Source organism: Hemicordylus capensis, chromosome 6 (genome assembly GCF_027244095.1).
Source record: "Hemicordylus capensis ecotype Gifberg chromosome 6, rHemCap1.1.pri, whole genome shotgun sequence".
NCBI lineage: Eukaryota > Metazoa > Chordata > Lepidosauria > Squamata > Cordylidae > Hemicordylus > Hemicordylus capensis.
Window position 1 is genome coordinate 138,822,521 of NC_069662.1, and position 14,901 is coordinate 138,837,421.

At 43.6% G+C, this 14,901-nt stretch overlaps 1 protein-coding gene across 3 annotated transcripts in view; it reads left to right on the forward strand.

Annotated features, from left to right (window-relative positions):
- Positions 1-14,901, forward strand: part of PLXDC2 (plexin domain containing 2) — a 379,100-nt gene that overhangs the window by 22,948 nt on the left and 341,251 nt on the right. The window lies entirely within an intron of this gene.

The following is a 14,901-nucleotide window of genomic DNA, read 5'->3' on the forward strand; positions in this document are numbered from 1 at the left end:
TGATGCCTTTCAGCATATTCCTGTATGCTGCTGACCAATATAGGTGTTTCCCATAGTCTGGGAAACATACCAGTAGGGATTCGAACCAGCTACCTCTGGCTTGCTAATCAAGTCATTTCCCTGCTGCACCATTAGGTGGCTCAGAATCAAGATTACATACATTCTAATGTATCCCCATCAAGGATGGGACCATACAGTGGTCCTTCTAATTTTTTTTCATCTCTGTGCGGAATGAGTTTTGTTCTGGGCAGCAGTATCAAGGCAGTGTGTGCATACGTGCATTCAGAATGGGGCTTTCCTGATTCAACCTGAGTGGGATCTAAAATGAACTGAGCAGACATCCAAAAACTTGTGAGTGCACATACATGCACACGCCTTAGAGGGAATAGTGGGACCATAGCTCTGTGACAGAGCATCTGCTTTACATTCAGGAGATCCCAGGTTTACTCCCTGGCATCTCCTGGTAGGGGTAGGGGAAACTCCTGCCTGAAATCTTGGGGAACTGCTGCCAGTTGATGTAGACAATGCTGAGCTAGATGGACCAATGGTCTGATTCAGTATAAGGCAGTTTCCTATTTTCTATCAAGCTTGTTGCATCCAGGTACTATTCAAATTCAGCTAATGGCCTATTGCTATCCTGTGATAATTGCATTTCAGTGATTTAAATTTCTAATTTGCAAATATTGGGGAAAGAAGGGCAATAACCACCTACCTTGTCTCTTACCTCATTAAATATAATAATTTGTCCATCATTAAAACAAAAATCTATAAAGTAAATTGTCCTGCCAATTGTCCTGCCAAGCTGCAAAGTCACTAATTCTAACCACTTCCAAGTCTTTATCATGGAAAACATTCTAGAGGTTATCCCAGACAGATCCCACAGCTGCATTTGGGCTTAGCCCGCTCTTGCTTTTGCGACTAGATAATGAGACATGTACACAGTCCTGTTCCAGGGTCCAGCGAGCATTATTATCATCTACATTATGATGATTTGCTGCTGTGTCTTTGCAGGCCTTCTGCAGGTATGAATCCACATAGCTAAGTCACATTGACTTTGCTACTGCCAGCATAGGCAAAGCCATTTAAGAAGCTGAAAGGCAAATTGCCGCTTGCTAAATTAGACACAATATCCTGAAAATTCAGCCCCCATAAATTATGGTCTTAGGAGGAAACAAGTGACAATAATAATTATTCAGGGGGAGAATATTCAAATTAGTCTTCTTACTGCTCAACTGATTTGTGTGACAACAGTGCTTGGTCGCTCTTTTATTTATTAAATGTGTCCCATTATGAACAAGTATGGAATAATAAAAGTGTAAAGAAAGGCAGAATAAATTCTTGCATTATATTGCATCAATGTAACCGTGCCACTTATTAGTAGTGCATTTCCTGAACTTTTTAAGTACAGCCATTACTGAAGAAAGCAGTATAGCTTGTGCCTTGTGCCTTGAAATTAATCATGTTTAAGTTTCCTGCAGAGCAAAAGGCTATGAATACAAATTGAACTGTTACAAACTGTAATAAAATTAGAGGGGTGTATCAGTGTACAGCAAAAACAACAAAGAGTCCTGTGATAACGTAAAGACTAACACATTCATTTTCACCTAACCAACATGGACAGAGTTCAGTTTGTCAGTGACAAAGTGAGGAATACAGGTGAGGGCTAATGGGAACAGACAATTCTTGTTTTGTAGATGATATGGTATCTTTTTAATACCATATCATCTATGACGGGTTCCCAACCTGTGGTACTTCAGATATTGTTGCACTACAACTCCCATCGTCCCCAGGCACAGACATTTGTAGCTGGAGATAATGGGAGTTGTAGTTCAGCAACTGTTGGAGTATCATCAGGAACCCCTAATCTATGTTAATTTATTCACAGTGCCCGAAGCCAAAATAGTGATTGACACATGACAACATGGGTTCCATGTTAGGAACATCCTCTCAGAATAGGGGGTCCAAAGTCCATTGTAGCTGTGGATGATGGGTGCTGTAGTCCAGCAACATCCCATGTTGCTGGACTACATTGGGACCTCCTGAGTTAGAAGAAGGAAGCAATATGAGTCCATGGATATGGATTCTGCCTTGCGCACTCCACAATTACATTAAGGATTTATCAGTTAAATAAGTTTTTTTTGGATATGTTAATTCTTGCTTTTGTCTTAGGGAAAGCAACTTTCCATGGAGGAAGGAGCACTGAAGTAGTAGATTTTATTGTTGATGTTGTCTTAGAAGCCCTGGGATCAGCACTCATCCTATAAGCTCAGGCTTCTCAGTGTAATACTGCCAGTAACTTATCATTCTGCTGTTGTGATGGACACAATTACACATATTACATGTCAGTAAAGTCTGTTTGAAGCTATTGAGAAAGGGAACTGAGAAAAAGAAAATACCTATACAGTAAATAAAAACAGGATGAGAAATGGTTTAAACTTTATATTTTTGTTCAGTGCAATTTTTAACCATTTGTTAAGAATACTAAGCATTACTATAACATGTGTCAAGCATCAAAATAATTTTGTACACATTGAGCCCTTTCTCATAATCGACGAGAAAGGGCTACAGGGTCCGTGGAGAGGAAGCCTTAAAACGTTTACCTCCCTGCACATGATCCGTTCCTGTTTGTTGGGCAGGAAATCACCCACCCAGATGATTGCTGGTTGCTGCTGGTAGCTTGGAGGATCAGGGTACCGGGATGTCTTGCTCCGCCCCCTGGAACTCCCATAATGCACTGTGTGAGTACACGGTGCATTATGGGGATCCCGCCACCCCAAATTTGGCTGGGAGCCCTGCAGTCTGACAACCCGGGCTAAAAGTAGCTGCGGCTGACAGACAATCAGAAAAACGGGGTTAAGAGAGCTCTTAACCCCATTTTAGAGGGTCGCTCCAGAGGTGGGTTTGCTGCCAAGGTGCCACTGGAATCAGGCACAATCCCAGCGGTTCTCACATGCAGGAAAAACTGGGCTTGGCTTTGTTAGCCCGGTTTTGCCTGCATGTGAGAATAGCCTCATCTTGGAAATCCTTACTGCAGCCCTGTACAGATGACACCTGAGATTGAGGGAGTGGTGTACTGGGGTGTCTATACTCTATTATTATTATTATTATTATTATTATTATTATTATTATTATTATTATTATTATTTCAATTTCTATACTGCCCTTCCAAATATGGCTCAGGGCGGTTTACACAGAGAAATACCTCTTCTACTCCTTCTTCTCACACCATGGCTATTCCATCACCATCATTGCTCTCTAAGGACTGGAAAAGCACAGCTGTGTATACTTTTTCCTGGTTTTCCAGAGGGCCCTTAAAAGACACCCCCCACACACACAGATGGAGTCAAACAAATGCTCTTGGAGTGAGGAAATATTGATCCTTAGCCAGAGCCTGCTAAAACTCCTTTTGTCTTGTTTTGTTTTTGGAACGATCTTGTGCTTTTTTAACATATAGGTGTTTTTTTTAAAAGGTTACAGGTATGTCGTCATCTCTAGGCCTAGCTGAATTAAATGAAATAAAGAAAAGATAGTCATTTTATTCCAATACCCATCACAATATAACCTCCTGATTATGTCATTCTTTCTGTTTTAAAACCAAAACTGTTGGAAGCTGCTAGAATCAGGCGTTCATATGTATGGATTTCCATGTGGCACATTCATGTCACACTTTACACAGTGTGCATGGTGAAGGGGAGGTGGATGTACCCACGCTTCCACTATGCAAAGAATTCTTGCACATATAAGTGTCTGAACTGGGCCACAGGATCTGAGGACAGTTTCCTTGAAATGTTCTCTCCTAGTAAAGTTCTGTGTTCAGTGTTAAAAACAATGTTAAAAACATAAACAGGAAAACTTCCGTTCCCAGCTAGTGCCACGGATACTGAAACTGTGAATACTGAGTAAATGGGGCAATGGTATTGTGGGGGATTTTTTACCGCCTATACCAGGCTTGCTCAACTTAGCCCCCCCCCCCAGCTGTTTTTGGACTACAACTCCCACAGCCACAGTGACCAGTAGCCAGGTTCCCCTGTATTATGAATTGCCTGTTATCCATTTCTCTATGAATAAGATTTCCCTAATGTAGTTGGAAGTTGTTGTTTTGTGCCCCCCCCCCCCATATTTATGTTTATGTAAGCATCCGAAAGGAAGTTTGCATTTGCTCTTTACCTGTATTTCCTTTCCTTTCTGGATGACTGATTTTTATAATTGGCTGCATTATAAATAAGTCTAAAGAAGAATAAAAAGACTCATTGTATCTACTGGGATGTCTTCTCAGAGTTCATGAGTCATTGTGTCCTTTTAATTACCAAGCACCTGCTTTTGCTCACAGCAGAAGAGGAAACTTTTGACTTTCGGTGGAGATAATTTCCTGAGGTTAGTAATACTTAGGTGATCAAATAAAGCTGCTTTCTGTTAAGTGAGAATGAATAATGATGATAGTAACAAGGTTAAAGTCAGATGTTTTGTCCTTCTGGTAATGATTATTACTATTAAAAATGTGCATATTTGCCCGCATGTTGCTATATTCCCATTCAGGTGAATGGGAAAATAGGGACATGTTGACAAGTTTGAATATGTACATACCACTTTTCAACAAAGGTTCTCAAGGGGTTACATAGCAAAAGGAATAGAGACCCTCAAGAGGGCTTACAGTTAGGGATGTGCACGGAACCACGGAGGCGTGGTCCGGCACTGGGGGGAGTGTCGCTTTAAGAGTGGGGGGTAGTACTCCCCTCCCCGCCGCTCTTCCCCCTCTGGCGCTAGATTTTGTTTAAACATTTTTGGGGTGGTAGATTTCCTCCCTGCCGCCCCTGCCCCTGTCGTTGCCTGAAGAGCTTCCCAAAGTTCCAAGGAGTAGAAGCTGGCGGCCGGTGCATGCGCCTGGCGTGCACGCCTGTTGTCGCCGCCGGCACGCGCGCCACATACGTCATTGTGACGTATGCAGTGTGTGGGCGGTGGCGATGGGCACGTGCGCGCCAGGTGCATGCGCCGCATACGTCACATACTGCCCACGCACCGCATACGTCACAGTGATGTATGTGCCGGGCGCATGCACCCGCTGCCAGCTTCTACTCCTTGGAACTTTGGGAAGCTCTTCGGGCCGAATTCCGGACCGGTCCAGAGGCCTTTTGCATGGCCCTGGACCGGTCCGTGCACACCCCTGCTTACAGTCCAAAAGGAAACACAAGGGAGACACCAGCAATAACCATAGGAATAGTTGTTCTCCCCCTGCTAAATGTAAGAGAGCCACCAGTTAAAGGTATCTCTTTGCCCAGTTAGTAGCAGTTGCAATAGGAATTTAACCTGCAGTTTTGCAAACTATTTTCTTCAGAAATGCAAAAAAGGTGGGGTGGGGAGGAGGATATTGTTTAATAAATCATATTTGTCTTTTTTTTTTTTAAACGGGGTTATGGAAATCCAAACTGCTCTTTCTTTAAATTTGCATCTTTCTGCAATTGTGGTAACTTGTTAGAACATTTAGCTGCATTTGCCAAATATCTTTGATAGCTCTCCTACTTTCCCATGAATTGTATATCGCCCCCCGCCCCCTGCACAGAAATGTTTTCTCTATGCAAGGACTTCAGTGCCCCCCCTACTAGGAGGTACAGTAGAAAGTTCATCAAATTGTATATTTTTCTTTTGGCTTTCTCCCACTCTGTCTAAATCCACGTAAAATGCACTGGCAGAGCAGTAAGGATCATTCTGTAGCTGGGCATGGTAATTTAAAGAAAATCTATTTTACTAGCACTTTAAAAAAAAATGGTAATCTATATTGGCTGGGATCCAAGAAGCGACTCAGACTCATGCAAGGGCCTTGTCCTGGCCCACTGATCAACAGGTACCTCCCATCTCATGAAGTAGCACAGACAACTTCTGAAACACATTCCCAGTCTCTTCACTCTGCTTGTGGGAACTCCCGCCTTACGTAGCACCTTTTTACTTGTCCTTTAGGTGTCTGTACAGCCTGTCCTATCTCTTTGAAGTTTTGATGCATACATTGATTTGTCCGTTTGTTCTGCTGCTGGCTGCCTAAGTACAGATTTGATTATTTATGGAGAAGGGCATGTTTTCTGCTTTTTAGTACTATTTTTATTTTATGATATTGATATTTTTTGTTAGGCTGCCTTGAATGACAACAATGGCAGAAAGGTGGCATGCACTTCTAAAAAAATACATAAACTAATTTAAAATGCTGTTTGCATTTGTTCTAGATTGCTACCAGGGGTGGGGTGAGATAAGTGAATCCAAACCTCTTTCTTTGGAAGGAAACAGAAGGAAACTGAAGGAAATAGAAACAGGTTGTTCTAATAAGAACTAATCTGCCTGCTTTCCTTTCACTATCCCTACAGCTGGACTCGATTTGGTTCAAATTGGTTAGGTAGTCCACAAGTTAAACCTCTTGAGTCTCAAATGTTCACATGTCCATCTTGAATTGGGGTGGATGACATCATCACAAACTATGCCACTGAAGTGTCCCTGTGTGTCACTCACTACAATTGTACCTAATGTGGTTCAAATCAGTTAGACAGCCAAGAAGTTAGCCTTGTTGCACCTCAGATGTTCATGCGTCTGCCATCTTAAATCAAGATGGATGATATCATCACAAACTACGCCATTGGGGCATTCCTGTATCCCTACAGCTGTAGCAAATTTGGTTCACATCGGTTATGTGGTTCACAAGTTAGCCCACTTATGCCTCAAGTTTACACATCCGCCATCTTGAATTGGATTGGATGACATCATCACAAACTATGCTGTTGAGGTTTTTCCTATGTGTCCCTACTACTGTACCTGATTTGACTGATAATGGTCCAGGCATTGTGAAGTTGATGGGGAGACACACATACAGACTCAAGGAAAGCTGGGTGATCTCATAAGCCTGCTGGAAAGTGCGCTGAAAATAAGCCCCTGTTACTCCCCTGCAACTGGTACTCAGAGGCATCCTGCCTTTGAGGCTGGAGGTGGCCTATAGCCCTCCGATTAGTAGCCGTTGATAGACCTCTCCTCCATGAAGTTATCCAAGACCCTCTTAAAACCATCCAGGTTGTTGGCTGTCACCACATCTTGGGGCAGAGAATTCCAGAAGTTGATTATGCGTTGTGTGAAAAAATACTTCCGTTTGGTGGTCCTAAATTTCCCGGCAATCAATGTCATGGGATGACCCCTGGTTCTAGTGTTATGTGAGAGGGAGAAGAATTTCTCTCTATCCACTTTCTCCACACCATGCATGATTTTGTAGACCTCTATCATGTCTCCCTTCACTTGTCTTTTTTCTAAACTAAATAGCCCTAGGTGTTGTAGCCTTGCCTCATAAGAAAGGTGCTCTAGGCCCCTGACCATCTTGGTTGCCCTTTTGTTGCTCAGCATACTTGTATTGCTTACCATACAGAACATCATTGTAGAACATAAATATGAATAATAGAAGCTCTGAGATAATGATTTCTGAATCAAAAACCCCAGAGGGGCCAAAACTGTCTGTCAGTGTGACAAAAGGGATCCAGTAGCTGTGAGCAAGTTCTTGAAAGAGCAGCTGCAACAGTACCAGTTGTGTAGCTGTCTTCCACTACTCAGTGGAAGTCCTGTTGAAATTTAGAGGACAAGTTGCCCTTTTAATTAAGGTGTGTGTGTGGCGGGGGGGATTGCTCAGTGGTAGAGTGCCTGTTTAGCATGTGGAAGGTTCCAGGTTCAGTCCCTGACATTACCAAGTCTGAGACTAATTCCTTCCCGAAGCCCTGGATTGCTGCTGCCAGTCAGAGTAGATAGTACTGAGTTACATGTTCAGTATTGGTCTGGCTCAGTGGATAGATAACAGCTTCCTATGTCCTAATCGTTCAATGCGGGATGTTCATTAAACTTAATAGCAGCTTTCGTTGTACTGTCTCAACTTGATAAACAATTTGAGAAGGAAGTTTCTGTTTCAAGGTTTAACAGATGTCAAGCTTGCTTTGTTTACTAGAACCAACTGGAGTCAGGTGCAAAATTGAAAGAGAATTTATACATGCATGTAGAATAAAGGAAGAGGGTGCCTCTGAGAGCATACTCAGCCCAGGAAATTGTTTTTGGTGGACAAAAGTCCTTTCCAAGTTGTCTCAGGAGCTTTCTTTGTTTCAGCAGCTTAATTTACAAGAAACAATCACCCCTCCCCAATATACACATCTTAAACAAGTTGTTAAGTAAGTGGGAATCAGATACCTTGACACCTTTGCTGATATACCTGTGCTCACTATGAGCCCCATCACCCGTTGAGATCATCCGGAGAGGTTCGTCTACAGTTGCCACCAGCTCGTCTGGTGGCTGCACAGGGACAAGCTGCCCCTAGACCCTGGGATGTGCTCCCTGCTGAAACAAGAGCCTCCCCATCTCTGACGACTTTTAAAAGTCTCTAAAGACACATTTATTCACCTGGGCTTTTAAACTAGACTCGTGGTTTTAAATTGTTTTAAGGTTTTAATTTTGGTTTTAATTGGTTTTATGTTAATATAAATTGCCCAGAGTCAGAGGTCTGGGGCGGTGTACAAATGTTATAAATAAAACTAGCTGGGCTGGGCACAGAGCATCTGCACCTCTAGTTCACTGCTGCTCCCTCCAACCATCTGTCCGCTTGCCGCTATTCCACCGCCGTTTTCTTCCTGCCTGGCCTCTGCCACCTTCTTCTACCCATCCACCCCGCTGTTTTCTCTGTCCACACTAATGGGCTGCTGCCGCCATTCACCGTCGTCTTTTTCCCCCTCTCGCCCGTCCCCGTCGCTATCTGGCAGCTGCTCGCGAACTCTCGTGAGAACTTCCACACATGGGATTAGCGAAGGGTACACCTAAGAGAGAGAGAGTGAGAGATATGTCTCTCTCTCTCTCTCTCTCTCTCTCTCTCTGTATGAAAAATCCCCTGTCATCTTGCAGTAAATCCAGTAATTTCTGCCTTCCTCTGCTGTGTTGTATGAGTGAGTGAAAGACTGCTGTTCAAAATGCACTAGCGATTATACTAATATACTCTTCTCTGTACAGTGTGGTGATGCTGTTTCTCCCCCCGCCCCAAGGAGGACTATGCTGCAATAATAAGTACTTCTTTTAAGCATTTAACTGGATTTCCATCTGAAGATGTACTGCTTTTTAGGGTATGCAAGATCACTAACCTATCCATTAAACTACTTCCATTAAAACAAGAACATCTCAGCAACGCAACTCGAAATGTTGCTCTTGAATTCAGAAAAGGGAGAACTAAAGGAATCTGAAATTGCCTAATGACTTTTGAGAGCTGGAGCTGTCTAGCAAATACTTTACTGTCTCTGTGATTGGCATCTAAAGAAAAGACATTTTCTATCTGGCTAAAAAAAAACCTGCAAGAGAATCTACCAAGAATTGATAAGTGGCACAGAGGGTTTATGCTGCACCTAATTGCATTGTTTAACCAATTTGTATGCCAGAATAATCTGCCACTGAAGAGCTCCATAACACATCTGGTATGTCCTGTGGTTTTAAAAAACTATAGATGCTAAAGCTTGCCTTGTCTGAAGATCTAGGTTCTTTGGAATATGGAAAACAAAGAGAAAACTTTTAGAAATTTGTCAAAAGCCCATTCTTGGGTTTAAAGGTCACAGGGCATTGTAAATGCTCAGGAACTGGTGTCAGATTCACACATGCAGGCAAAACTGGGCTAGGGAAGCCCAGCCCAGTTTTGCCAGCATGTGTGAACCGCCGGGAGTTGCACTTCTCCCAGTAGCAACATGGTGACGAACTCTGTTAGGTGCCCCAGATGTTAGCCAGGGTTATTAATTTATTGATTGATTTGATTTGATTTGATTCAAAAATGGCTCAGGGTGGTTTACACAGAGAAATAATACATAATTAAATAAGATGGATCCCTGTCCCCAAAGGGCTCACAATCTAAAATTGCTTAGGGCACAAGCACACCTGAAACCCTGGCTAATGAATCGTGTGTTGGTGCTGTGCAACTCCGCAAGGCACCTACACATGAGTAGCCTTCCGACCAGCGTCGGGAGGCTCCCCATAATGCACTGCACGCTTGTGAGGTGCATTATGGAAGTTTGGGGGGGCCTCTCGGCTCCAGAAGCACCCCCCCCCGCTGCTGGCAGGAGCCGGCCATCGGCTAAGGGAGCAGTCCGTCCAGGGATCGCATGGGAGAGAGGATCATCTGCAGGGGAAGTAAGCATTTCAAGGCTTCCTCCCTTCACCCATTTTGAGCCCTTTCTCTGATTGTGAGAAAGGGCTCTATATATGGAAATATGAACTCTGGCCATAAACCCTCTCATGCTTTGCTTCAGAATAGCTTTGTCTCCACAGTCCTTTCTTTGCCCACCAGTTGCCCACTTTTGTTCTGGTCTCGCACTTACTGGAATTGTAATGCAGTGCAATTGATTGTATATAATCTCACCCCTGAGGAAGAAGTAGGTTTTTCTTCTTCTTCTTTGTAGAATCTTCGTAGATACTAGTGAGGGAAGTGTATATCTATTCAAAGGATTCAGAGTTATGCGCTGAATATTTGGCATGTTCAGTCTTTATGCTGAGAAACACTTTTTTGGAAGAGGAAAGCTATTTTTCAAATAAGAGTGCCTCATTTATTTGTCCAATTTTAAAAATAAATTAACTTTAATCCTGCCTTTGAGCACCACTTAAGGGACTCCCCCGCCCCCCCCGGATGGGCTACAACATAACTTAAAAACAATATTGAAACATCTGTTTGTACACTAGTGATGCTTTATTATTAATGCATCTTCATCATCATTTATTTCTGTCCCACTTTCTTTTCATAAACACGCTAAGTGGCTTACACAGGACAATGAATTCAAACATAGAGGACAGGACTTTTACAAAACAATAAAATGGCACTTAAAACATTTATAATTTGAATGCAAAACTAAAAGTATCAGATCAACATGAAAAGCTCATTTCATTGCAGCACTTCCCATAATGCACAAGGTTTTTTTTCATCCACCACTGATATCACATACTCTTAGAGAATTAACTTTTTATTGTCCTTGTTCTCCTCTTACATAACATGCTTTCATAAATTGAATCTCGTGGGTTTTTCCAGTGCAGCTAGATGTATGAAACATTGTGTTGCACAGAGGCACATTACACCAATGAACATGATCATTTGGGTCTATGGCAGGAGTTCCCAACCTTGGGTCCCCATAATCTCTTGGCTGGGGATGATGGGAGTTGTAGTCCAACAACATCTGGAGATTCAAAGTTGAGATGCCTCAGTCTATACAGCCATAATGTTAGTTGTCATGAAGAGCATGACAAAAACGTAGGAAACATTAGATCGTGGTGTGCTACATATTGCCACACAAGTTAAGACAGCAAATGGTATGCTGTATTTACACCGGCACATTGTGATGGTCCATAATTACATCATGACTACTGTATAGGCGGTGAATGAATACATTTCAGGTTGACTACTAAGCAAATCCTGGAAAGAGAGGCCAGTTTTTGGCAATGGCGGAAATAAATTGCAATTTAAGTGAGCACTTTTGGCTCTGCTCTGATTTAAAAGTAGTGATCCCCTACGGGGATGGGGCTGTGGTTCAGAGGCAGAGCATCTACTTTGCATGCAGATGGTTGCAGGTTCAGTCCCTGGCATCTCCAGGTAGGGCCGAGAGAGACTCCTGCCTGCAACCTTGGCGAGCCGTTGCCAGTCCGTGTTCTATTTACTTACTTACTTATTTTTAAATTTTGTATACCGCCCTTCCAAAAGGCTCAGGGCAGTTTACATTAAAACACCATTAAAAAGTGTAGACAGTACTGTGCTAGATGGACCAATGGTCTGACTTGGGCTAAGGCAGCTTCCGATGAAATAGTGACTGAGAGTGGGCTACATGACTCCAAGGAAGAGAGGGAAAAACGTAATGCAAAAGGAACAGGCTGTGATGTGTTTCACGTTGCCTGAAGAGGATAATCTTTTGTGGACTCGCTCCTCTCTCCCAGTTCTCTTGGGAGCTGCTTCTAATCATCCTGCATAGCTGCTTGTCATAGAGAGGACTTGGAATGTTTTTATGCATTGCCCAAAGTCTTGCCATGTTGCCTTTGCATTCACCTTCTGTGTGCTCCTGTCCCCATTCTGTAATGCATTCTGACAGGTTACACTGCCCTTGTCTATTCCTCACTCTGTTTATGATTTAACATGTCTCCACTGCTGGCTGTTGCACAGTGATATTTGCTTCATGGCATAGCAGGATTTAAATTTTTTCCCCTCACACACATTTTAAAATACCTTGCCTTTTCCCTTGCCTTTCCACAGGCCTGCAGCTTTTCTCAGTATTTCAGCTTCTGCAGGTTCCCATAAATTTCTCTCTCTCTCTCTCTCTCTCTCTCTCTCTCTCTCTCTCTCTCTTAAGGTGGCAGTGAAAATACCGGACTGGCTTTGGAAAGCTGGTTTTGAGCAGTTGCCGGAGAAGCAACGAAAACATGCTATACATGTTCCTGTCTCTTTTAGTGGCTCTTAGTTCCTGTCTCTTTTAGTGGCTATCAATGTGAAAGACAAGCAGCCTCCTGAGTCCTAGTTGGGCCAGGGTGGGGGAAAATCTAGTCTCCCTGTAACCTGCAAAGGAGCTGCTCTTTAGCCTTAAGTGCTTCAGTGGCTTGCTCTGGGCAGCCATGTAATTTGTGGCTGATCTGGGGGTAAGCAGTCGAGTGGCAAATGTGTTGCCTGCCCAGAGCTCTTGCTGGGGCTCCCCTGATTGTGCCTGTGATTGGCAGGTTCCATAGTTATGAGCATATGCATTACAAAGAGTCAAGCTATTGGTTCATCTAACTGAGTTCTGTGGCCACAGCTCTTCAAGGTCTTAGGCAGAAGTCTTTCCAGCACTGCCTGCCACTTTAGACCCTTCAGCTGGAAGTGCCAGAGATTAAAGCTCGGATCTTTTCTATTGCATTCTGTTTCTCTGGATGGGTAAAAAAGCTCTATGCCGGTCTCCTTTATCCCCTGTCTATTCTGGCAAAGATGGGCGGAAAATAGGTCCTTGCTTAACAAGATGTCGTACCCTGCTATTTTTCTTTGGTTGGGGTAATGCAGAGGTTTTTCAGACTCCTGCCCTGGGCAGTCTTTCCTGGCAACAGAGGATCAGGGAGGCCATTCAAAATTTATTTACAGCCTTGCCACCATCAAAATCTTGGGGTCGTGGTGGTGTTGTCTCAGTGTGCAGCAGCTGTGAAAAAGGCCAATTCCATGCTAGGAATCACTAAGAAGGGGGTTGAAAATAAAGATGCTAATATTATAATGCCCTTATACAAATCTGTGGTGTGGCCACATCTGGAGTGCTGTGTACAGCTTTGGTTACCATACCTTAAGAAGGATATTGTAGAACTGGAAAAGGTGCAGAAGAGGACAACCAAAATGATCAGGGGCCTGGGGCACATCCTTATGAGGCAAGGCTCCAGCATCTGGAGCTCTTTACCTTGGAAAAGAGGCAACTAAGGGGGAGACATGATTGAGGGGTATAAAATTATGCATGGAGTGTAGAGGGTGGACAGAGGAAATTTTCTCCCTCACAACACTAGAACCAGGGGTCATCCCGTGAAATTGAAGGTTAGGAAATATAGGACTGACAATAAGTACTTTTTTTACACAGTGCATAATTAATCTGTGAAAATTTTGTGCCATGGGATGTGGTGATGGCCACCAGCTTCGGTGGCTTTAAAGGGGGCTTAGACAAATTAATGGTGGACAGGTCTATCAATGGCTACTAGTCTGGTAACTGTAGGCCACCTCCAGCCTTGGAGGCACGATGCCTCTCCATACCATAGGAACATAGGAAGCTGCCATATACTGAATCAGACCATTGGTCTATCTAGCTCAGTATTGTCTTCACAGACTGGCAGCGACTTCTCCAAGGTTGCAGGCAGGAATCTCTCTCAGTCCTATCTTGGAGGAGCCAGGAAGGGAACCTGTAACCTTCTGCTCTTCCCCGAGCGGCTCCATCTCCTGAGGGAAATATCTTAATGGTGCTCACACTTCTAGTCTCCCTTTCATATACAACCAGGGTGGACCCTGCTTAGCTAAGGGGACAATCATGCTTGCTACCACAAGACCAGTTGCAGGGGAACAACAGCAGGAATTGGGGCATGCATATACCACTTGCCTGTGTGCTCCCCAGAGGGCCACTATGTGAAACAGGATGCTGGACTAGATAGGCCTTGGGCGTGATCCAGCAGGGCTGTTCTTATGTTCTTATGTAAAATGATTGCAAGCTTGAATTCACTTGGTGTATTTTTCCCATAGACCTGATGAAATAGGAGTGTCTCTGTCAGCTAGTCTTGTAGTAGTGAGTGTGAACCTAAGAACAGCCCTTCTGGATCAGGCGGGCCCAAGGCCCATCTAGTGCAGCATCCTGTTTCACACAGTGGTCCACCAGATGCCGCTGGAAGCCACAGGCAGGAGTTGAGGGCATGCTCTATCTCTATCTGTTACTCCCCTACACTGCATTTTTTGCTAAGTAGGATCTGCCTTGGTTTACATTTGGATGGGTGACTATATGTGAGTGCTTCCTGTTCTAAGATATTCCCCTTAGGGGATGGGGCCATAGCTCAGTGGTAGAGCAACTGCTTTGCATTCACAAGGTTTCAGGTTCAATCTCTGGCCCCTCCAGGTAGGGCTGAGAAAGACTCCTGGCATATCATTCCTGAAACCTTGGGAAGCCACTGCCAGTCAGTCTAGACCAGGGGTGCACAACTCAAATTCTCTGGTGGGCCAGAACCAACCAGAACCAGATTTGGCATGTAGGGGCCAAGTCAGTTTCCAGTGCATTATTACAATAAAAACTTTGTAAAAACCTTAATGAAAGCAGTTATTAGTTACTTATGGATCTTTTCCCTCTGTCAAGAGATCCCAAGTTTTAACTAAGGATAGTGGCCATAAATATAAAGTAAGCCTTGTCTCTGTTC